We start from the raw sequence: 24499 nt of genomic DNA, 5'->3' as shown, positions 1-24499 counted from the left end.
CAATGTCATTGCATGAGTGTAGCTGCTCCAGAGATGAATGATGCATTTTCTCTAACAATTATTCTGGTTTTGCTTCCATGGGCCCTACTGGATCCTTGATGAGTTACCATAGTCTCTTTTCATATTTTGCTGGGTGACTGGTGGTTTGGTAGTGTTTTTCTCATCCAAGTCCCAGATTTCTAGGACAAACAGAGAACAAAGCTGTTATTTTTCCTATACAAAACAATGCCACAGACACCCCCCAGTTCAAAAGAAATCCATTAAACTATATTTTACTTTTGGGCTAAACTGTCTGCTGAAATTCTTGCAGATTCTGTTCTTGATCCTGTTCCCTCTGGTATTCACAATGTCTCTGTTTCCTACTGCTTAGTCCCAGGACACCTATAATCACTGCCAGCAGCAAGCACTACAGAGAAACCCTTTTTGTCTGTTATCTACTTCAGATCCCAACTCCAGGGCTTTAAATCAAGAACATATCTTCTGACCTTACCTTATTTTTCTTACTGAGTCCTGTGAATTCTTTTTACTTTGCTGTATTCCACAAACTTTTTCATGACCTCAAGAATTTACAGCAGCTCCTAACAGCTACATAATCCCTCCTCCCTATTTTCCACACTCTCTGTAAAACATTTCTTGGCAAGTTACCTTGGCATGCAATAAAATCGTGTTTGTTTGGATCTGAAGCGTGTGGTACATAACAAATGTCTGACAAAAATGTCTTTTACCAGGATCTAAAATACCAGTACAGTCGTGTTCCTTCCCAGAATGTTTAATCCAGTGACTTTCAGATAACTGGAAGCCAGGAAACAAGGAGTTGATGCATATGCAACTTAAATTTGTGAATATCTAGAAACAGAATGCTAAAATATGAGAGTGAAATTTTGACTGTATTCTTCCTCCCTTGCTGGCAAAAATCCACATGAATTTCAGCTGGATTCACTGTGCTAAGTGCAGGGATATTGAATGGTGAAGGGATTAGTTGGAGAAGCTTGGCAGTGTAAGGAGATCTGGGTCTGAGCCTGTACTGCCTTTCTTCAAGGAAAGAGATATGTATGTGTGTCTTAATCCAGTATCAGTGCAAAAAATCAAGCCATCTCTTGACATAGATCTTTCAGTGTTGTGAGAGTAAAAAATCCAGCAGAAAATCAACTTAATTTATGGAAATCTATAAAGGGATTGTAAAGAATTGCTTATTTGGGGTTACTTCCTAGTTGTAGCCCACTGATACAGCTGTTGAGGATAGCTTCATCCCACTGTGGTTCATTTAGCCACACCTTTACCTCTGAAAAGGTAAAAAAAATTATTAGATATCATTCTGTTTGTTCTCAAACCAACCTTGTTAGCTAAGACTACATGTGAGTCTGTATTACTGTGCACTTCTAAAGACATTGCTCAGAGGTGGTGGATTAACAACTCCATGTCCTACGATTTGGAATTTGCTGATTTTAAAATGTTACATTTCACTGACCATAATTCTTAGATAGGGCACAAATACATGGGCACACTTAACTCAAATTTAATGAAAAACTTTCTTTTGTCAGAGAATGTCTGCGTTGAATTGAGTGCCCTTTTAAATGACAAACATGTCACCTGTTTAATAAAGTTGCACCATCCTGTAAATCCATCTGCAACAGAAATGTGGTTAGGTAACTGCTGCCATTCTTTCCACCATTCAGAAAAATCTTTCCATTGGGAAATCTCACCACAAATTTACCTATGAGCAGACGATTTCAGTCATTACCCAATACTACTATTGATAAATTTCATAATGATTTATGCTCATCTTATTATTGCATCTGCATGCTTAAAAGATCCAGATGTACAGTAATGGGAAATTTGGATAGTACCAGAAGGGATGTGTGACAGAAATCAACTTTATTCCCGTGTCATAGATTATATAAACATTAATTAAAAGTTTCAGGGAAAATATGGACAAGGATTAACTTATAATACATAAACTCTATCCAAATCCCCAGACAGTGGTAACCTATCTTTTGTACTAAGAATATCAGATAGAAAAGCCATGAGATTTCACAGTTTGTCCAAAAGAAAAGACCCCATTTGTGAAATGTTTTTTTTTTCTTGAAGTCAAGGGGTCTCTGATACAGACATTAGAGCAGTACCCTTGGAAGTATTTTACAGTCTTGTCTAGATCATCTGTCTCACAATCAGCTCTTATCAGTTTGTTTCAGGGGTCATCTTTTAATTTTTAAAGTACTGCAAGCACATTTTTTGCATAAACTGAAACCTGCAAAAATAGTCAGAAAAATACTACCTGAAACCTTTGTAAAACAGTATTTTCTTAAATTGTGGACCTCAGTGCTAAAATGCCCCCACCTGAATTTTTTGGTCAAAATACAACTGAGAATAACATGTGAAACCTTGTACTTTGATGTGCAAAGCAGGAGAAAGTCCAAGGGTCTTAAGCAACAAGATATGTTAGTATGGGTTAAAAAATGCTCAGATAAGCAGGTACCAAACTGAGTCTCTCAAAACACACTTGGTTATTCCTGCATGATACTGCATCATGCACGTGAATCTATCAAAATGACTTCAGGGGAGAAAGTCTCTTTCTGGATGCTCTGTGGCATATTTCCCATGGTCCTAGAAAATAGATCATCAGTCATGTGTAATCACATTTAGATGTAAAAACAGAAAAATAAAAAAAAAATAGTAATTATACTAAATTTCTCATAAAATATCAGATGAATTATTCCTCTAGCCATTAAACGATGCAAGGAACCCAGGGAAAAATATAAAAATAAGCTTGTCAAATATCCTTGCTTTATTCATAATGCTTCTCTTTATCCACCACGTTTTTTGGTTTTTTTTTCAGAAGGGTGTATGAAAAGCACTGATGTACAGGAACTGTAAGTGATTAAGAAGCTGCAGCTAGTGCAAGACTGAAGGGATAAGTGGCCTTCATGCTGCCAAAGGTTCTGACCTGACAAAATGCTGAAACTTCTATTACTCTTGTCACTCAAATCCACATGCAACCTTTGGCCAGTCTCTTTCATTCCTATCTTGTCAGCTTAGCCTTTTCTACTATGTTGAGGATGTTTTTAATATTTTTACTAATAACTGTGTTATCAAGTAAAAAAGAGATTAATTTTCAAAACCTTGGGCCAAAATTTATCCATCATTATCTTTCATAATGATGAAATTCAACTTGGACCAAGCCATAGTTTGTAAATAATGCAAACTGTGCTCACACAAACTGACCATTGCAACAACTTTCACACTATTTCTGGAAATTAATCACATTTTTTCCTGATTAACACAGAAATCTCTATATGGAAGCCCCAAGCAACATGATGTAATGGTTTTAGATGCATTTCAAAAGCTTGCAAGTTTAGCTTTTTTATTCCCCAGATTTTTTCAAGCAGACTATTCAACTGTGAATTAGAAACTGCCAAGTTGTAAACTTTAATGACACTTCCCCTCAGTTTATAAAGCTGGATTATAATGGCAGAGATGCCATCAATATTTCACTATTATTGGATTAATAGTAGTCAAACATAGTAGAATTTTAATTAATTAAAGTTCTACTACCCAGGATCAAGGAGCATATTTCAGTTGAAAGTATGATGTTCAAAAAATCAAATTGGTCATGTCCTTCAATTACTGTGATACCCACATTTTGACAGCCTTGTTTTCTGATTTCCTCCTTTGTCTAGATTAGGCAGTTGATTGTAAATGTTGATTTATGAATGACTTACTGCAATACTTTGAGTTTCTTGAAAGAATTCTTCAATTCAAAAAACCCAGCAAACCACATTTCTCTTTGCACCTTGTTATCCTGCTAATCCTGATGGCCTTGATCATTGTGTAACTCAAACCTTTCCCTGTTGAGCCATTCTTGTAGATACCATCTCTAAACGTGCCTGTTTTTCTACAGATACTGTATTTAATGAAGTCCTGGTAGTCTCCAGCACTGTCAGCAGGAGACCCACACTTCACCTCACAGACAGCCTTGAAATTCTCTGTCAAAACACAGGGAAATTTGTTATTCTGAATCTGGTTACCCAAACTGGAATTTAAATAAGTTGATACCTCAAAATATGTTACACTATGATATCTACATAGAAAAGATTTGTGGTGCCTTTCTGAGCTCTAACATCCTTCTTATACTTTAAAAGGATACTGCAATAATCCAGTGGGAAACTCAGTGTTAACTCTATTATTTCCTTTTGTCTGAGGACAGAAATTAAGAACAAAAAAAGAAATTAAAAAATTTATTCTAGGTGAAACTCTTGATATAATTCTTAATTTTAAATTATACCATGAAAATGCATAGAATGTGAGATGGTTTACAATACTTTGCTACTTGAAAGATGGCCTAGTCTTCACTTATGAGAGACAATAATAATAACAGTAACAATATTTTGATAAAAATTATTTCAACAACAAAATCCCCAGTGCATTTGGCTTTCATATCTCCTATGGAACCCAGTGATATTGCCAAGAGATGAGGCTGCATTTATTGAAAAGGGAATTTTAGGGGAGCCTGCTATGCAGTGGCTGTGGCTGCTAACTAGGTTAATTTCATACTGGTCCCCTAGGAAACTCATGATGGAAACAGACACTGACTCCACTATATTTTCTGTTGCCAGTATAGAAATCCTCATTAGCATCAGAGTTACTCTTCCTATTGCTAAGAAATTTCTGTAAGGGAAAAACCCCCAACAAGCAACCCACTAAAAAAAACAAAAACCAAAAACCAAAAACCCACACCAAAAACCCCCAAACAAACAAACAAACAAAGCACAAAAGAAAACTTCATATGCTAAAACATGTTTCTCTGTAGTGACTTTTTTCTCTGTACTTATGCTCTTAATAGAGCATATGGAGTTCTGTCAAAGAATCCAGCTTTATCAGCAGTAAATTGACACTATTACAATCCCTCCCACTCACTAAGAGGGAGGATGCTATGTAAATGTAAATGTCTTCCAACTATTCCAGATCATCTGAATGGAAATCTTATTTATTATTTGCCCTGTAAAATATTTATTCACCTGTATAAACATGTAATGTTTATCCTGTTAAATGCAATATTTTCCTATGAAAGAAAAAGCCACCAAACCTTTTTAGAAGAATGGATGTATTTCTGTATAAGAGCATGTAGACACAAAACTCAATTGCTTAGAAATTTTGCAGTTCTATGTAATCTCTATAAGAATATGGCCCTTTCATCATCCAGAACTGGAAAACAGAAGAATGACTTTCATGATGGCAAAAGGCTAAATATTCTGTGAGGCACAGTTTTTCCTCTGTGGTTGTACCTGCCTGCTTGAAGTGCTTGCCTGTCTTGTTGTTTACAGAACTTCTGTTCATCTGCAGTAGCTGCTCTAAAATAACACTGATGTCTAATCACTGCAGCATGATTTTTCTTACTCATTCAAGCATATGCTTCCTAGAGTCTCATATGTGGAAGGAACATAAGGATTTCCTTTCTCTTTTACTTCTGTATCTCTCCTTTGGTCTGCTTCTGAGCTCTACACATAGTGATTCCAGAGTTACCTAAAAATTTACTGCATTCTTTTTTTGACAGAGATTCATAGAATGGTGAGATGATGAAAGATTAAAGGAGTATCTAAAGCTACATTGCAAAGGGGACCTTGTCACCGCAACTTAATATTTGAAACAGTAATTTTTCACTGCAAAGAAATGTTCTTATAATCTTCATAACTTTGTATATTGAGTCTTTTTTGATGCAACAATAACTGCTTGGTCTGTTTGCAGCAGTCATATGATTTCATAATTCAAATTGGCAGATTCAAAACCGTAGAAAAGTATTTATGAATATATGTATGCTTATATATGTATGAATGTGTGCATGTAAATATATAACAGAAAAAAAGACCCTGCAACATAAAAACTAGGTAATACCTGTAAATCATGTTCTGGTTGAATATTTCTAGGGAAAAAATGAAAAAGTATCACTTGGAATGGAAATAGATCTTTTTATAATATGAACTGTTTATTCATAGAAATGTCATAATAGACATAACAGTAATACCAGCATGCTAAGAGCAAATTATATTTAGGAGCAAGTCTGACCTTATTTGTCACAGACTCATTTTTCGCTTTCAGTTTTGCTAATAATAATTTTCAGAAAAGCAGAGGAAAAATTGATGTTGTAGTTTATCAAAAGCTAGGCAACTGAGTATTTTAAAGACAGCTATTATTTCTTATAGAAACTGTGTGCCCAGTTTAGGAAATATGTGACAGAATTAAAGGTTTTCAAAGCAGGCACTGTTCTTTTGTAACAGGTACAGGTACCCCCACACCCACACCCGAAGACAGCAGGCAGACTCCATGTCTCAGCTGTTTAACTAGCTCTTTAACTCAAGACTAGAGCTGGAAACTTCCTTCTGAAGAAAGGCATTTCAAATTATGCTTCTTCCTTGCCTGTCGTTTTCCTTGGAAGGAGAAGAAAACACCTACCAACCAACTTTTGTTCATGGCCATGCTGTGAAGCACGTGTATTTCAGTATGCTGCAGAGATGGAGCAATCCGTCAAGGACAGAAGGAAATTATTAGAGTTCAATTAATGTTAGCTTAATTCAAGTCAGGGTAATTGTCTGTTTAACATAGGACCTGGGAGAAAACTGATTTACATCAGTCTGGTTTGTCAATGGGTATTTTAGGCTCATTTGCATGATAGGAAGTTGAAGAGTGGTGACCATACATAGGTTAGATGGGTATTGAAAAAAATGCTTGAAAAAGAAGTGGGACTGTCAGGTTTCCAGAGAAAACTCCTAAAAAAGTTAAGAAAATAAAGATCCCAGCAAAGTTTTAAGTATCCTGAACTTAGAAGATGAAGAAACTCAGCATAAGCTATGCCACCCAGGCATATGGTGGACTGTTGACAAAGTACTGAGCATTGGGAGGTTCTCAATAATCAGCCTGGAAAGGGATCCTTAGATTTAAGAACCTGTCTGATATTTACTGATAATGTGGAGACTTTTCTGAACTCACCTGCCCTTTGTACATGCCAGGTGATTGTCTAAAACATCAATATCTCCATGTAGTTGCTTCTCTTCATATAAATGACATATAAATTCTTGCTAGGGAGAAGGAAATTAAGTGCTCCGCAACTAAAACTCACCCCTGTGAAGAACCACAGTGAAGGTGAATTCTCTTCTTTAGTTATTATCTATATCTATGTGGAAAATTAATTGCAACTGGAATGTGAAGACAGACCTTTTCTGCTTGTAGAGTTTTCTCATGTTTTGGGTATTAATTTGAGAAAAGAGCCCGTAAGATTAAAAAAAATATTAGTAAATAGAGCATGAAAAGGTCTCACCTTTGAAAAGAAAAACATTTCCATAAGGAAAAATCTGGATTGTTTGTTATTTCAAATTATTTTGATTGATTTGAACTTGGTAATAAACTGTTCGCTCAGAATGATCTTGTTCTGCTGAGTGCCCAAATTTTAGTTCTGAATTCATGACAGTGCTCTAGCTTCTTGGAAGAGAAAAAAAATTTTCTTTTTTTTGCTTTCTCTAACTCCAGTGTTGATGTCATATTAGTACTGACTGATTAGTACTGACACAGTACTAATAATGTCACAAATCTCCCCCCCCACCCAAAACTATAGCATTCTGTAATAACCTCAAGACAGAGAAGTTCCAGAAAGAACAATGTTAAATAGGACAGGATTCTACTGACAAAACTTACAACCAAATTTGCTGTGGAAGGCATTTTGTCTCATTAAAAAGTAAAGTGTAAGACATTTGTTAAGTTGAAAGATAATCTTTCCTACTTAATAAAAACTAAATATAATAGTTACCATATCAACAGGGACACTCCAAGAGTGAAATTACTACATATTTCATATTTCTAATTCTAACACAAACTTAACTTTTCTTTTATAAAAAGCACATCACTGTACATTTTCCACAGTTCATGTTGGACGCAGACAATAATAATGGCCTGGAATAAAAACACTCTTACATTCAGTGCTTAAGAATAAAAGGATAATATTCATTAACTCTTCTGAATAGTCTTCTGTATCTAAATCTGCACTTAATCCTGATACATTTATTTTTCTCCTCTAATATATGAGTATGCTTTCACTGAAGCACATCAAACTCCTGTATTTTTAAGTTGGACTTGTGCTACTAAACATAGAAGGTTCAAGTTTGCCACCTTACTGCTTTATGCAAAAACACACAAGAAAAGGCTTATTTATGCACCTCATTTTACATCAGCCTCAATGCTAAACAAAAAATAGCAAGAAAAAACCCATATAATAAGGGCACATGGAAAAAAAAAACCACTTTTCTGTCCAAATGTTGCAAGGTGATATTTCTGACTGGCAAACAGCTGACAGTGAAATACCTCACAGTGTTTTCATTAGGAATATGCAAATTGTTAATACAAAAATTTTCCAGACCATTAAGCATGCTAAAGTCAGCAATGATTTTATTAAATCATCCCAAAAACTGACAGGAAGGTTATGCAGTGTCTGAAGGACAAATCTTATGTGCTTACAATGGGTGAGCACTGTCATGAGCAAACTATACTGGAAATGGATTTCTCAGGTAACAATAAAACTGGAAATACTACAGCCTTAACTGATAAAATCATGCAGAAAATTCCTATAAACATATACCCTGCAATATTTTGGCTACAACTGGCTTTGAACCTTAATTACATCTTTACAAAAAATTCCTTGTCGTCAGATTTAAGCATTCTGATTTTTTCAAGGGTAGGAAAAGCAGCATGATCTGCAAGGAAATTTAAAATCTATTTCACTAACTCACGACCTGTTATTAGATATTAGCTATTAGATATTATTAGTATTTCATGTGTTCCCATTCCACTCAATCATCACACTCCACCAAAAATTTGCTTTCTTCTGTAATTACTAGCTACTCTTGGACCAGCAGGAGCTTTGCAATAAGTGTATGCTGCCGAGAGGCAGGCAGTGATACAGCACGCCAGCTCTCCTCCCTCCTTGTTAGTGCTCACACTAGAAGAATTTTTTTTCAATCAGTATCCCCAGCTGATTGTTATGTGGCTTTTTCGGGCTTTTCTTTTATAAACTGCTAACTAGTTGATTACTCCTCAGTTAAAGACCTGCATGATAAAATAATGGCCAACAGACTGTGACAAGTTAGCTATCTCAGAAGTGAAGTGGATTATAGAGGATTTCTTCAGGACAGTGCTGTAGGGCAAAGAGGTTGCAGAAACAGGTATGGCAGAAATACCAGTAGCACATTACTGTGGCTGAGTTAGACACTCTCTAAACCATCTTTAGAACTGATGGATGATACTAGACACCTCAAGGACAACTCACTGGAGCAATTTTGGATCACCACATTAAGGTGAGCTGAATCTTTTCTGTAGCGTCTATTTTTCCCTGTTGATTAGATGGCATAGCTAAGGTGGATAGCTAAGACTAAATTTAGTGTCTAGTTTTCAAAGAATTTTTTAGAAAAAAATGCATACAATCCTAAAGAGCATCCTAGAATATAAATTCTTTGTCCTTTGATAAAATTTATTTGTCCTTTTGATAAAAACATTTGTCCTTTTGATAAAAACATGACAAGCACATGCTCTAGAAATAACATATCTGAAGGGAAAGCAATCAGAATTTGAAACACAAAAAATCTCTCATTTGACTTTCCACTTGTCCTAAGCAGCAATGCCATACACCCTTCTCCATGCTTATTACATTTTTGGAGATTTTATGTGTTTGTATTGTATTTATGTGTTTGCATTTTCAGAAATTAACAAAATAGTTGCTATCTGCGCATACCACTTTTACACATTAGTATATTTATGTTCCCTGCTTTGCTCTGTACCAAACTCAGATCAGGAATTGACCACAAAACCCTCCCTAGACCTCTTTTCATGTGGAAACAATTACACTGATGCACGCGATTGTATCGATAGCTAAGATTGGGTTTTCTTTCTTTCTATTATCAGTCTTGAATTTCATCTGCGGTTTTTCAACATTCATTCACCTACAAGTGTGAGCTTTTATTGTGTGGAAATACTTCACAAACAAAAATTTTAAAAAATGGCTTTGAATTGTTTATTCAAATTCAATACTATGTAAACATTCATTTCATAGATGTTTCTATCCAAGCACCTGTCCCTTGGTTTGATTTTTGTTTGTTTGTTTGGTTTGTCTTTTCTTTTTGTTTGGTTTTGTTTGTTTCTTTAATTACCCATCTGGCATAATGCCATTTTTGTGATTACCAAACTCCATTACCATATTACAAAATATACTGATAAAAAGCCATACCATAAAATATAGAGCTTAATATGAAGCTTTACATATTTTTTTCACCAATTTTACAATATATAATTATTTCATTGATATAGTTTATAGTGATAAAAATTACAACCTTGCGAATTGATATTATTACTTGTTAATCAGAAAAATCAGGCACTTCTTGGATATAAATTACTGTTTTTATAGTTTTCAAAATTTATTCAAAAAATGTGGGTTCATCTGTTACTGATCCTGTACACTTTTTCCTTAAAAATGAAATTCAAATTTAAATTACAAAATAAGAAAGATCTAGAAGATAATGGTAAATTTATTCTCTCTGAGACAAGAATCAAGGGTATTTGTAGAATGCAGTTATCTTACTGAAGAAACAAACAAAAGATTTGCTTTACATTTCTGAAGTCAAATGGCCACTCCTTTTTTTACTGATAGACATCCACTAAAATGCTTTCCTTGGGTATGACCATAAACCATGGAAAAACCTGTGATGTGTGATGGATCGTTCAGCTGATTTACCAGCTAACAAAAGAATGCTACAAGAATCCAGACACATCAGCAGGAAAAATGCCAGTTATTTTACTACAACTACTTGAAAATTAGGCATGAAACATTTATGTCATCATGGAAAATATCTGCATTCAGATATTCATTCCCAGTAACTTGGAAATATGGCAATTACTTAAATAAAATACAGCTACTGCATAACCAGGCTTATTTACGCAATTATACATAATGCCAATTTCACTTCATTGTTGTTTCTCAAAATGAGATTTCTGCTCTTAAATGCAGAATGAGACCAGCATTTTAATTTCTGCTCTAAATAACACAGAGGAGGACAACATTGAATGTGGCTCTCTGCCTCTCAGAGAAACATTTCTCTGATGTTGAGCTGTTCCTCTCCTTTTTATTCCTCTCTCACAAAAATGATTCACACTTGTCTTGACGAGGGATTCACAGTCTCCCAAACATCCTGAATCAATCTGTTGTACAAGGTGCGTCCTTTCCTTGGTGAAGAGAATTAATGCAAAGCAAATGTCATCACCAAAGCTTACAGCAACTCCTTCCAGTCCTTATCAGTGCATTTTGCTTCATCCACAATCATATTTGTATACTTCATCTGAACATGTTCCCTGCCTTTTAGATGCAAGGACAGAGAAAGATTTTCCCAGTTTCACTGTCAAATAATCCCACCTGTAGAGAGTGCATGATTATAGTACAGGGCAGCCTCTCTTGCTATCTGAAAATACCACATAAGCCAAACAAAAACAAAATAAAACCAACTCTGGCAGCAAACTTTTAGTTCCACGATGGATTTCTTTCATATAAAATTTAAAAAAGATGGTTTTATAGCACATAGGGTCGATATTTGTGGCTGTTGAATGAGGTAGAGAACTGTAGACAGTTGAGAAAATTAATTTAGTTTCCTCAGGATTTAGAGTCTCCAAGACAGCAACTCACATAAGAGTAGCAAGCAGAATCTGGACAAAATCCATACTCTTAATAAATTACTTGACTGCGTGGCTAAGGCTGATCATCATCTATGCAGATTAGAGATGTTTTTAAGCAAGACATTTTAAAAACCTTTTATAACAGAATATACACAGTCTACTTAAGTCAAGTTTATTGGGATTTGTGCTTGTAACTGGCCATTGGAAGGTGCAATAGAGCATCTTTTTCTCCTAGTAAGGAAAGAGATGTGGCTTTCTCATCACTACGTAATTGCAGCCCTTTGGGCTTTGTTCTGAAAGAGAAGTCCTTATGGTACAAAGCCCTTATGACAGATTTGTTCTCAGATCTTCATCTTTAGATGGTAATGCAGAGCTTAGAGCTGTCATTCAAGCTTTCCTCACTGTCATCTTTGCTAGTAAATAATGTACTTGATTCAGTACCTTTGCAGCTTTATATGGCTGTCAATGCACTAAAAAATAATAGGTTAGTGCTCCTGCCAGAAGTAAGAGAGAGTTATAGTGGGGGATCATCAAAGGAATCAAGTGTGTTACAGTTATAGCTTATCCCTCCCTCCCAACCTGGGATCTTGATTTCTCTGCAAACATTTCTTACAGATTTGCTTATCCCCTTGAAAAATTAGAAATAATATTTCTCAGAGAGACACTATAAAGCCATGTCCATGAGATTCTAAAACCAGCGGGCTGATGATTTACTTTTCAATGACAAAAGACTTGTTCAGCTCTTCTTCACTTCAGGCCATTATTCTGTGAAGTACCTCTCATTCTAAGTCTCAAAAATCATACTGAAACTGAAAGGTAAAAGCACTGTGTGGAGAATGCCAGTTCAGCCCTTTACAGATCCACATTTCTACTGCAGTCCATGCACTTGGTTGAGGATGTAGTCACAGCATTAAATTTGTCTTATTGAAATAAATAGTGTAAGTGTGTAACGCGATGGCCACCTACAATGTTTTAAAGAGTGATTTAACATTTCTTTAAATATATGCATCACAAAACCATCAGCATGGGGTTTTGTGAGGAAAATTACAATAAAAGAGATTTTTTTTCAAGAAGCAACAACACTGTTCTGTATTTTAAAAACACTACTACAACTAAATTGTAATATAATTATAATTAATTGAAATTAATACAATTAGAATTTTTCTTTATGTATCATATTATTAGTTTCAGAAACCTGTCAACTGCAAAATTTCTTGTTGTTTCTTTTGCTCTTAAAAAATTGACTACAGTAATTTTCAGCCAAAGACTCACAAATGATACTAATGTAGGAATGTGAGTAAATTTGAAAACTACAAAATTATCATTTAGAATTGTGATAATATAAAAAATCTATAAAGAATTAAATAAATGGCAATATTTCCACGTTTATATTTTGAATGTGTCTGTGTATTTCTTATTATATTGTATTTTATATACATTCTGTCTCAAAATGTTTCAAAAGATGAAACTTTAATAATTTTTAAGAGAAACAGATTTGGATACCAGGGTTGTCCAAAGTTGTATCAGTTCCTCTCTAAAATTCAAGAAGCTGTTCTGTTTTACTGACATATCTCTAGACTAATTTATTACTTGGAACTGCTATTTAAAACAAATACCTTGAAAAAATGTGATACCATAGGAGTGACATCAATAGTCCTTCCAAAGATCTATTGTGGGCCTAGGATGAAGATGTCATTGCAATCTGTTGTATTTATGAAAGTCCTGTTTAAATCTTCTCTTTACTCACTTCTGTAGTTCTGGGTTTATAAAACATTCATAGTTCTTTCTTTGCACCTCTGTTGTCTGGTTTCCTCTTCTAATTTCCATTTCACCTCTGGTGTCCCTGCAGCATTCCAATTCTAAAAAAATCTGCTAAACACGTATGTGTAGTAGAGGGTAAAAGAATAGTTTACTTCAGCTGTGAAGGGGAAAAACAAGCCTTTTGTGCAACCTTTGCCCACTCCCTGTTATTGAAGCCAGCCTGACATTATCTGTTTCTATCTCCTTGCCTACTCATGTTTGAACATTTTTTGGATTAGGGGAAAATGACCCCAGCAGTAAAACCTTATCTCATTTGTCTATGTCTACACTGCTGAATAAAGTAGGAATGGAGAGCAAGCTCAAACCCTGAACCCAGCCATTCATTCTGCTTAATAATTTACATACTCTCTGGCATGGTTTTCATGTGTACCCTCCTACTTTTCTGGAAAATGCTTGGCATTGCAAGAACCAAGGGCCATCCCCCCACCCCAAGCTCTCTCCACCCTGCAATCCCCTGCTTACCTACGATCACCTCCAGCACTATTCCAGCAAGTCTTCCACCTTGAATACACCCACAAGCCCTGTCTAGTCTATGACTCCTCAGAACCTGTAACAGATGCCCTCAGTAACAAGCTCTGAAAACAACATTCTGAGCTTCAACATTCTTTCATTATTTCAAACATATTAACTGACATATAAAGAAAATGAAAATTCATTACTATATGTTTGGATCCAAGGATGCTGTCCCAGGCACAGCCCAAGGCTAAGAATATGATGTGGCTGTGGCCAGTCTGTGTCAGTTGTCCTTAGAGCTGAAGAGAGTTCCCTGGCTGTTACAAGTAGGACGTATCACCGGTTGTTGCAGGGGTGAAGATGCAGATCAACGTTACTACTGATACAGAAGGTCACTAAACTTGTCAAGGTTTAACTATTTATGGGTCCACATTCTTAGTATGAGGGCCTGGAGGGAAATAAAGTTTATATCAAGCTTTCCTTTTTTTTTTTTTTTTTTTCATCTAAAGAGACTTCACTGAGCATTTTGGATTCAGGTGCTAAATTCTTCCCTTAGGCTAAACACATAAACAATCAAGAAGGACTCAACTTTTTTAAGGCACATCTGATGCTACCCTTTGAATGTAGCTCACTGTACAAAGATCTTGCAGAGCATTATGTCTTTCCCTCCAACTCCAACAAGCTTAAATCAGCAGCTTTCATATCGCAAGTAAACTGCCTCCCAGTAAAACTGTAGCTTAGATGGGGCTCACAGTGATATCCAAAGCACCCAGCTAAAAGTGTTAGTTTTGGATAGGCTTCATAGTGTTGCTGACATTATTATTTTGTTTCAATCCTACACTAAATGAGATGTGCATAAATTATCTAGAGAGAGTTTAAAGCTATGTATAATGCCTTCTACCAGGAAGCTCCAACCTCTAAGTAGTGTGACAAGTGAATGCACCCCAGTAATCACAATTTTTCAGGCAACGGTTTCTGAAGAAAGCACTTGTGTCTTGTCATAGACTGAACTCTCTCTTGCCAGCTCATGAGACTGTCCAGCAAGCAGTGTCTAGATTGGATCTTTTGGGAAATGGTTTTTAGGTTTCTAAAACATAATAGAGTTCAAATTTTTCAAGACAAAATAATTTTGCAATCGTATACATTACTACAAACCTCTAGACAGAAAAACATGGTCTCATTACATACAGACATCTCCAGATTTAGAATAGCAGAAGAGTATGCATCTTCTGAAACATTTTGATCAGTTTCAGGTATGGAAAGCATAGAACTGAAAATTCAATATATGTGAATCACAGAAAATCACTTTTAAAGGTCTTAGCAAAAGACATTGTTCCATAAAAATAATATAAAGGCTACTATCTGAATTAGAATAGCTGTAGGGAGTAGGGAACTTGGTGCTGAAGGAGTTAAGAATTATACTCTTTTTTGAGTAGGAAATTGAAGGGGAAAAAAGCAGGGAGAGAATCTGCCTGGCCTCTGCAAATTATGCAAAAAATGATCAGCTTTGGAGAGGATAACAATTTGTCTTTTGGCAAAATTATTATGGTGCATTTCAAAAATTGTTCTCTGCATGAGATGCCCCAAGATTACTGTTAAATCAATGGTTGCCTACTGTTGTGAATGGCCTCAATTAAGAACCAGGGCAAACTTCATAGATTGATGAAAATACTTGTGTTAATACACTTCTTAATGGACAGCTTTATCTAACTACATAGTGCAGTTAAAGAAAATATTTCACTCCTAAATTTATATCATGAGTTCTTGGAATGAATAAGTTTTATTCTTTCTTGCATCAATACATAGCTAATAGGTCAATAACTACAGGGAATAAAAAAAGAAGACATATATTCAAAAAGTTAATTCAGAGCTTAATTTTAAAGCAGTGTCAAAATAACTTAAATATAAATATGTGAGTAAGGAGAGAAAGCAGAAACCTTGGATGTGGGTAATGCTGTATCCCATTTCAGTAGAAAGAGATCATAACACTTATGAGATAAGAGAAGCTCTAAAATGCATCCATTTGCAGTGAGGAGTTTTGGCAAGAAAATATTGATGAACTCCAGGAAGAAAAGTTCATTTTAATGTAGATGTCCAATCTTAAAAATTATTTGAACAACATAGTCATAAATAGCAGAAAATTAAACTTGATTGCCAAAAATGCCCTTTGAAATCCTCTTTCTGAGACTTAGAGAAATACACCTCTGATAGCACTGTGCATGCACACTTCCTCTCCAAGAAATTTTAGATTCTCAGTAAGACACTTTCATGACTTCCCTAGAAACTTCAAAACTGCATAATCAAGAGTTACTTGAGTTTAAGCAAATATAGTTCACCTCATTCATGTTCCTTCTTTAAAAAAAAAAAAACAAGTTTATATAGAACTAATAGGTTAAAATGGCCTCTTGTTTCCTCTTACTAATTTGGATTTAATTTAGCCTCTCATCTCATCCACAAATGGAAGCCATCAGATTATGAAAACTCATTTATTCCTAATTTTCTGTGTGTAAGTGTATATGTGAAGGTGGGACAAAGACAAAGAAGACTTTTGTATTAAGGAGGTAAAGTAATAATATGACAAGAAATATGATCTGATGTAATTCTGACTGATGTTCCTTCAGTCTACAAAATACTGAGATATATGACAAAGAAAACAAAACCTGTCCAAATAGTGTTAAGGAAGTCACTATGCCCCATAAGCATAGGCATAGAGGGAGTTGCTGCTGTGCATCAGTATCTTCTTTTTTTTTTTTTTTCCCTGAATTTGCATTTAAGCTTTTCAATTCTTAAAGTCAAATGTATTTATTCTGTAAATCCAACACTGGGTGCATTTGACAAACTAGAAATAGTTCTTGCCCTCTTTCCTGTAACTGCAGTAATTTAGTAACATGATGTAAAATGAAACATACCCCATAGCAAACACCTTTATTGTGCTAAGTGTTCCCAATGGTATCTTTTATTTCTGCTTTGTCTTCATCCATTGAAGGACTGCAGCTAAGGCTGGTTTCAGATAAGGTGATATGAGTAGAGATGATGGTGATGATGTTAATTTTACAAAATATAAATTCTTTCACAAAATTCATTTTCAGTCCCTTCAAAATGATGTGAGTGCAACCCAAATGTGCTCATTACCAGAATTTTCAAAATTTCATTACATACACACAAATTCAGGACTATCATTATGCCTGTTTAATCCATTGCTCCTGACATTCATACAAAATATGGCAGTACATGAGTCAATTCCCAGCTTTCTCACAGATCCTAGGTTAGCTTCAGGGTACAAAGCAGAAATGGGAGAGCATTTTTAGCTTTAACTCTGTTGTATTTTATTAGTGCTTTTAAATCCAGTGGTTATGGAAAGTTTTTCTGAACCACATATTATCAAGCTATTTCTCTCTCTGACTCAGTGATATCTCATATAAAACAGAGTATCCCAAACATGTGGATATCATACCCATAAATTTCCCAGCCTTCATGCACTCCACGTCCAACCTCTTATGGTTCTTGCCTGAACTCAGGTTTGTTCTCTTTCTGAGGATAGGAATGTGAAACAGTTTATTTCATAGTTTAAATTATTAATTTCTCCTGGGGCTATAGATATTTTGACAATAATGCAGAGAAGAGAGGAGATGAGGCTTCTCTTAATTCTGGTAGAATTGTCCTCTTTTCAAAACCATTCACAATTTTGGCATTTAGGATCATAGAAGTTTAAGATTTAATTCCTGTAAGCTGAACTGAAAACTAAATCTAAGTTGCACAGTGAACATGGATAACACTCAAACAGAAAGAAAGGTTTGGCTTTCTCCAGCAGCTTTGTCTGGATCTGGTCCATCTTCTTCTTTGTTTTTTCTTACCTGTGCTTCAAGAAAATTGTTAATACAAGGCCACATGACATTTTAGTCTCAAACTAGGTGATTTTTTTTTCATTACACTCAGAACTAAAGTAGATAAATAAAACCCCAACTGCAAAACACTTGTTTTTCAGAATAAAAATTATTTCTATTGCTTAATTTGGAAGCGAAATTAAAAAATCAATTCTTTACACAGCCATAACATATACTCAGTGTCATTGACTGACATAAATTCCCTGAAGTACAAAAATTAACAAAATTAACTGAAAACTATATCCTTTTGTTATTGCTGAGATCTGTCACAAGTAATTTTAGAATCACTTATTGATCTTTCATTATTAAGATTTAGAAAAGCACTCATTTGCTAATGTGAACACTTCTGAGTTCATTCACAATAAAAATAATTACCATACCATAGCAAAATGAAATACTCAGAAAAAAACACCAATAAATTATCCCAAATATTACTCCAATATAGAAAGAGATTTCCTCCATCAGAATTTTTTGATTTTTTTTTTTGGAGGGTGAGCTGTTTGTTTGGGTGGCCTTTTCAAAATGTTTTTAAGCCACAATATCTTCATCACTTTTGTTCAAGATAATGTCAGAAATGTATGACAAAAGTACTAAATAACACACTTTTCTAAGACACAAAATTAACTGTATAGTCATATATGCATAACAAAACATGAGTGTTGCTTTATAAACAAGAAATCAGTCTCATTGTGTTTACTCAAAGCATGACTATAATTTCCCAAATTTCTCTCCTTTAAAAATTCTCATTGAGAAATGAATGGAAATTGAATTAATTATATATGCATCCAATTTGCCTTATACAACCTTTGGGTGTCATTCTCTTATTGTATCTGACAATTTTAAATGATCCATATCCCTACAAGACTGGGTTTTTAAATGAATATTACTTCTTTTAATGTATTTCTGTAACTCTGGTTAGCTAATTTTTTATGAAGTCTATAAGAAACTGAGAATATAGCTGTCATATGTGGGAGAAAAAACTCACTGAACACCAGTATTTACTATCAAAGCAGAAAATAGCTGAACATTGAGTATTTCTACCTGTGCCATATCTGAACACACTCAACAAAGAGATGTTACACACATAAAAAACAAAAATCTTCTCCATGAATATCCCAGCTCAGCTGCCAGGTGGGGCAGGTCTGCAGTAGCTGCATTGCTGGCCTGGGTTCATCAGCCATAGCTTTGGGCTTGTCAATGAATAAAACATTCCTGCTCCTGCAAAGCTTTATGGGGTTCACACCATCTCTAAGAAGAGTCTTTATAACTTACACAAAATACAAGTAAAGCAAAATTGTGCTATTTTTTAGCTTCTACTGGTATTATATCCACACTACAGGATCCTTTCAAAGCCCACTTTTCAAATGGAGTATGTTAGCAACTTTGGAGTACTTTAGCAACCTGCACTTAAGTGACCAACAAAGTTTTGTCTTTATGTTTAGGTGCATACATTGGTGGGCAGACAGGACCAGGCTGAAATTTCTCTCATTGCATCTAAAATAAAATCAGGGAAGATATTGCAAACCTTGTCTTTTCCATTTTGTCACTGTTCAATGTTGAAGACTGTAGAAATCTATTACCCTGGAAGTTCATAAGTTATCATGCATAGCATGGCTTTTGGTTTTATTTTCTTTTAGTTTAATGAAAAATGTGCTTATCTAATTCAGAAGTATCACCCAAAATTTGAAGTTTTTGGGTAAAAAACAGTGACAAGTTAGGACACAGGGTGGATATAATGAACTATTGAGCAGTCAAAACTCAGCTAAAGGCATTGTGATAAATCTGGTTTGAGTCCACTGATTCCTTTTCACACCAAAAAGGATGGCAATGTGCAAATGAGGGAAAAGTCAGAAATAAAGAAATTTCATTTACCTTTAGATTTTTAAACTGCTGCTGTTTATACTTGTGCCAACACACTGGCTTATCTTTATAGTCAACAGAGACAAATGGGTAGTTCCAGAAGACAATTCCATTGACCCATTTTAGACCTTTTTGATGAAATTAACTGTGGCCTTCAGATACCTATTTCTAATCACTGAGAATAAGCCAAGATGCTTAGCTCCAATGTAGCTACTACTTTGAAACTTTCATTAGGTTTTATGAATCAAACCTAGAGTAACTGAAATTCCAAACGCAGCTGGCAAAGGCTCCTCCCCATGATGAAACTCTTTAATGTGGAATGTTTGTGACCTTGCTGAACTTTCTTATGACCTTGCTGCACACACAGAACACTATAAGCCCTTTGGAAGGGGCTGCTATATTTCACTATGTCTATCACCACAACTCATCACTGTTTGAAAGATAAAGGACAGGAAGAGTAGCTTGCAATCAGAGATGACAGGTCCTCTTAGCCATTCCTTTGTCCTCAGCCAAGAGCAGGTGTATTTTCTATCAGATTTGTCAAATTATACTTTTCTATGAAAGCAGTTAAATGATTTTATGATTTTATGAAACTATTACTGAACTAAATGATTTTATGAACTATTACTGAAAAAATAAAACCAAACCATACCAGAAAACCTAATTCTCTGATATTCAGCTACCCCAGATTTGTGAATAGGTGGGCTCTTGATAATAAAAATCCTGACAAAGCTGTATTCAAATGTATGGTTATTTTTGGCCATTCTAACTGCAGTAGTGGTAAAATGTTCCTACATTCCATTTTATGGCCATGATGATTTTGTATAAAACCTATACCCACTATTCCAGTGATTTGTATGGGACAGAAATATCTGTAGATCTAGATGGTTAATGTGCAGGCTAATGGGAGCTACAGGGTAAAGTCTGCCCTTAATTCACTGACTTCTTTCAAAGATCCAGTTCTCTGTGTAGCCTAATAATCTACTAATGACTCAAACCATTTCTAAAGTATACAGGCATCAATTCCAGCCTTGCAAGAATTTGTTTGCATCTCACTGGTTTTCTTCAATGTCAAAGCTCTATCCACAGCATCAAGCTAGTCTATTTTAAGAAGTGCTTTCAGAAAAGATGTCCTTATCAGGAAAGATTTTTTTTATTTAATAGGGAAAGAATATACACAGTATACAGCACAGATGAAATAAAATTTAATGAAAAATATTCTATTGACATTAAAAAAAACCTCCCAAACTATTTGTTTCATATCCAATACCCCACCACAGTTCTACAGGATATTTTCATATTGGAAAATTGAAAAGGTTTAGAGGACTAGTTCTGACATCATTTGTTTCCATAGCTAATCCTGAGTACTACCTACACAGAGTAATGGGGAGGGTTGCAGACAGCTATGGGTTCTCTGCATAGATCTTTTTGAATTGCATTTCTTTTCTTCCTTTTTGAGCTATTTAATTGCCTAGTTTTCAACTGCCATATCTTTGTTTCAGGGTCTGCAACTATCCCGTAAAGAAATAATATTCATCATAAAGAGAATGGGAAAAATATATGGTATTTCTATGATCATTTCTATTTGAAAAGTTGCACAAGGAACTTCAAGGACTTTGTTTCCAACTAGCTGTTCTAATTCTTTTCTGGGTATGTAAGGTTCTTATATAGCTTGTTCTTTCTATATTAGAGCAACTAATATCAGAGATTTAAGTCCTCCTTCTCTTGGCCTCATCTTCATCTGTTCAGGCATGCTGGCTGGCTGCCACTGCTCTGCAGCTGTCTAGGCTCTGTCTCTGTAGCTGAGGCAGTAGCCACACTGTAACCTTAGTTTGACCATAGCTTGGACTGTGTCTTTTGCTATTGCTTCCTGATTTTATTTTATGGTTGGATTCCAACTTACTCCATAGTATATTAGCTGGAGATCTTCAGATTAACCCAATGCTCTAAAAAACCCTGTGGTGTTGATGTTATAAGAAGCAAAAATCTCTAGGATAGGGGATGAATGACTCCACAGTAGACAGAATCACTACAAAGGAAACAAAAAACTGTTTAAAGCAAACAATTTTATTCACATGGAACTGTAAGGTAAGTAAGACATTTGGACACAAAAATTGGAATAATCTTGTGCATCAATAGATGCAGTGTCAGATTATTTCAGGTTACCAATTCAAATAATCCTGTTAAAATTTTAAATGCATTGAATAAGCCTGAGAGATCCAAGATGTACATTGATACACATTTTTAGAACACAAGCACATGAATAAGATACCCAAGATTGCTTTACCTGGCCAATAGCTTTGGGTACTGTTGTATGAAGTGCACGAGTCACAGCAAACGACAAGCGAAGATCCAACAATTTTACAGAATCCTGATTTGTCTTTGGGAGAAACCCAGGAAAGTTCTTTTCACTATTTTTGTCAGGAACTTAGTGATATAAAAATATATTTTTAAATGTATTTTTCCAGTTTCTGGGAATTTCATCCTGTAGAGAACTGCAAGACAGAAACTGACAGTACATTTCACATGATGCCATAATTTTTGTCTGTGTTCAGGTAGAGCTTAGAGAATAACTCAGTTCCCTCTGAAATATCTGCAAAGCAGTTCATCAGCAGACAAGGCACCAAGAAGTGTCCACAGATTGCATTGACTCTTGTCTAGAACAAGAGTTAACACATATGGTGTACACCTGAGCCCTTCTATATAGATGCCTAAGATGTCTCAATCTGCACCTAAGTCTCACCCTAGACCACAATAAATTGTTGCACAATTCAAGCTATTTGATAAGTAGATATTTGAATACCAATCCAGTATCAGACTTGTGCATCCAAAGACATTACTGACAATGAGACAATGACTGACAAAAAAATGTAAATGGTAAAAAATAAACTATTATTACTGATTTTGTGGAATAAACAAAACAAAACAGTGTGGTCCTGGGGCACCAGCAGAAGATACATCAGGTTTTATTGTTAAAGAACAAGAAAGTCACCAAAAAGTAAGAGGACATATGCAAATACCTGCAAACACATTGCCATTGCCATTTGTTGGGAAAACAGTGTTTGTTAGCAATCTGAGACCTTCCCCAAATGGAAAGTTGACTTCTGCTTCCTTATAGTGCACTTTACAATCACACACGTAAATATTGTGGTTTTTCTTCTTCAAAAGTCTCCTGGTGTTGATTGTGTGTTAGAAGAACTTATTTGTTAAATGTCCCCTAAAATGTAGACAAACATTTTTGACCTAATCAGTAAAGAAAGTAAATACATTATATACTGATGATTTTTACAGTTTTGAAGCATACCAAGCACTAGTATTCCAACCATACTTCTATTTCTAAAGTTTTACCCACTCTGTAAAAATGTGATTATCCCAGCACTGAGTTGCAAAGTAAACCAAGATTATAATAATAAGACATAATGACATGAAGTGAAAGCTCTTCATGCATGATTTTGATCATATACTCTAGTGCTTTCATCACAATGAATAACAAGTGAAGTACTGAAGATTAGTACGATGTACTCATGGTATTCAAGAAATCCATTATGTTCTGTGAACCTCTTCAGGAGTTGGACTGTCATGTTTCCTTGAGTGCAGAATATGATCCCATCAGAGTATGCTCACTGGTGCTTAACATTTCTGCAAACCTATCTACACTCAAGGGCTTTATTCAGAGTATTATAGCTGCAGGAGGGTTCACATGTGGTTCCTTAGACAGCCAGCTCTCAAACAAGCAGGGGTTTAAGTGCCTTCATGATGAAATTCAGAACCCTTTCGGGGGAACCCTTTTCCTTTTTCCTGATGGTAGAGCAAAGAGCTTTGGAAACACTCAGACATGATGTTTGTCTGAACAGTTAATCTAAGTCATGTGCCTATATAAAACAGACACCTTCATCCCCCAAGATTTAGAGTGCTGACTTAATATTTGAGCACAACCAGATAATGAAGGATCTCTCCCTTTGTGCACAATTAGCGAACTTGACCACAAATAGTTCCTCTGTTCAGACCTCCTACAGTAGAGCCTAAATTTCAGTTATATAGTGTGAGCCTGAGCTGAACTATTTATTCTGCACTTTTCTCGTTGAATCTGGATCACAGCACAGAAAAAGACTGAAATACTCAAAGGATTCATAAGAGAGAGAAAAAAGTAGAATAGATCTGTTTCTTCCTAATTATAAGGATGCTTCCTTTTGAGTGATGCTTTCTTACTTCTGACTCTGCATGTTATTCTAAGTATTATTTGCAGTGTTTACAACAGCATGTTGCCAACATCTTTTTAGATTATAATTATTGCTATATTGCATTCTTATATAATAAACACTTAGGCAGATTTTGGAATTTTATCTAAAAAGCAATTTTTTGGCATTTCATCTTCTTTTAAAAGGAAATAAAAATAAATAAGTCAGAACGAAAATTCTCCTGCTACCTAAGAAGTTTTGTAATCTAATGAAGTTAGGCATGTGTTACAACTCTATGATAATTTACAATTGTACACTTGCATCTAAACTGAGAAACTGATATAAAAAAGGGCTCTAGACTGACCAAAGTCTATCACTAGGGTTATAATGGAAAGATGAATCAGGCCTCAAAACAGCAAGTGGTAATTTAAAATTTTTCATGCATTTATAAGCTTTAAAGCTTTGCCATTTTTTTTGTTTTAGCAATCATAAAATGAGATAGGAAAGGAAAACATCCTCAACAGTCAATACATAGAAGTGGAATTTACATATGCGCAAAACTAATTCATGTCCAGTACCTTAGTAAAACAGATGTTAGAACAACAC

At 35.1% G+C, this 24499-nt stretch overlaps 1 long non-coding RNA gene across 11 annotated transcripts in view; it reads right to left on the bottom strand.

The window, feature by feature from the left end:
• Positions 1-24499, bottom strand: part of LOC139588332 (uncharacterized) — a 64273-nt gene that overhangs the window by 33315 nt on the left and 6459 nt on the right. For 7 of the 11 annotated variants that reach the window (XR_011678635.1, XR_011678636.1, XR_011678634.1 and 4 more), the window contains one exon: positions 1-24499. This exon is cut by the window's left edge. This is a non-coding gene — a long non-coding RNA (uncharacterized lncRNA). The other 4 variants (XR_011678629.1, XR_011678631.1, XR_011678630.1 and 1 more) reach the window with 4 other exon arrangements.

Source organism: Agelaius tricolor, unplaced genomic scaffold (assembly GCF_023055355.1).
Source record: "Agelaius tricolor isolate 1412-34295 unplaced genomic scaffold, bAgeTri1.0.p SCAF_3, whole genome shotgun sequence".
Lineage (NCBI taxonomy): Eukaryota > Metazoa > Chordata > Aves > Passeriformes > Icteridae > Agelaius > Agelaius tricolor.
This window is presented reverse-complemented; position numbering and strand designations above follow the sequence as displayed.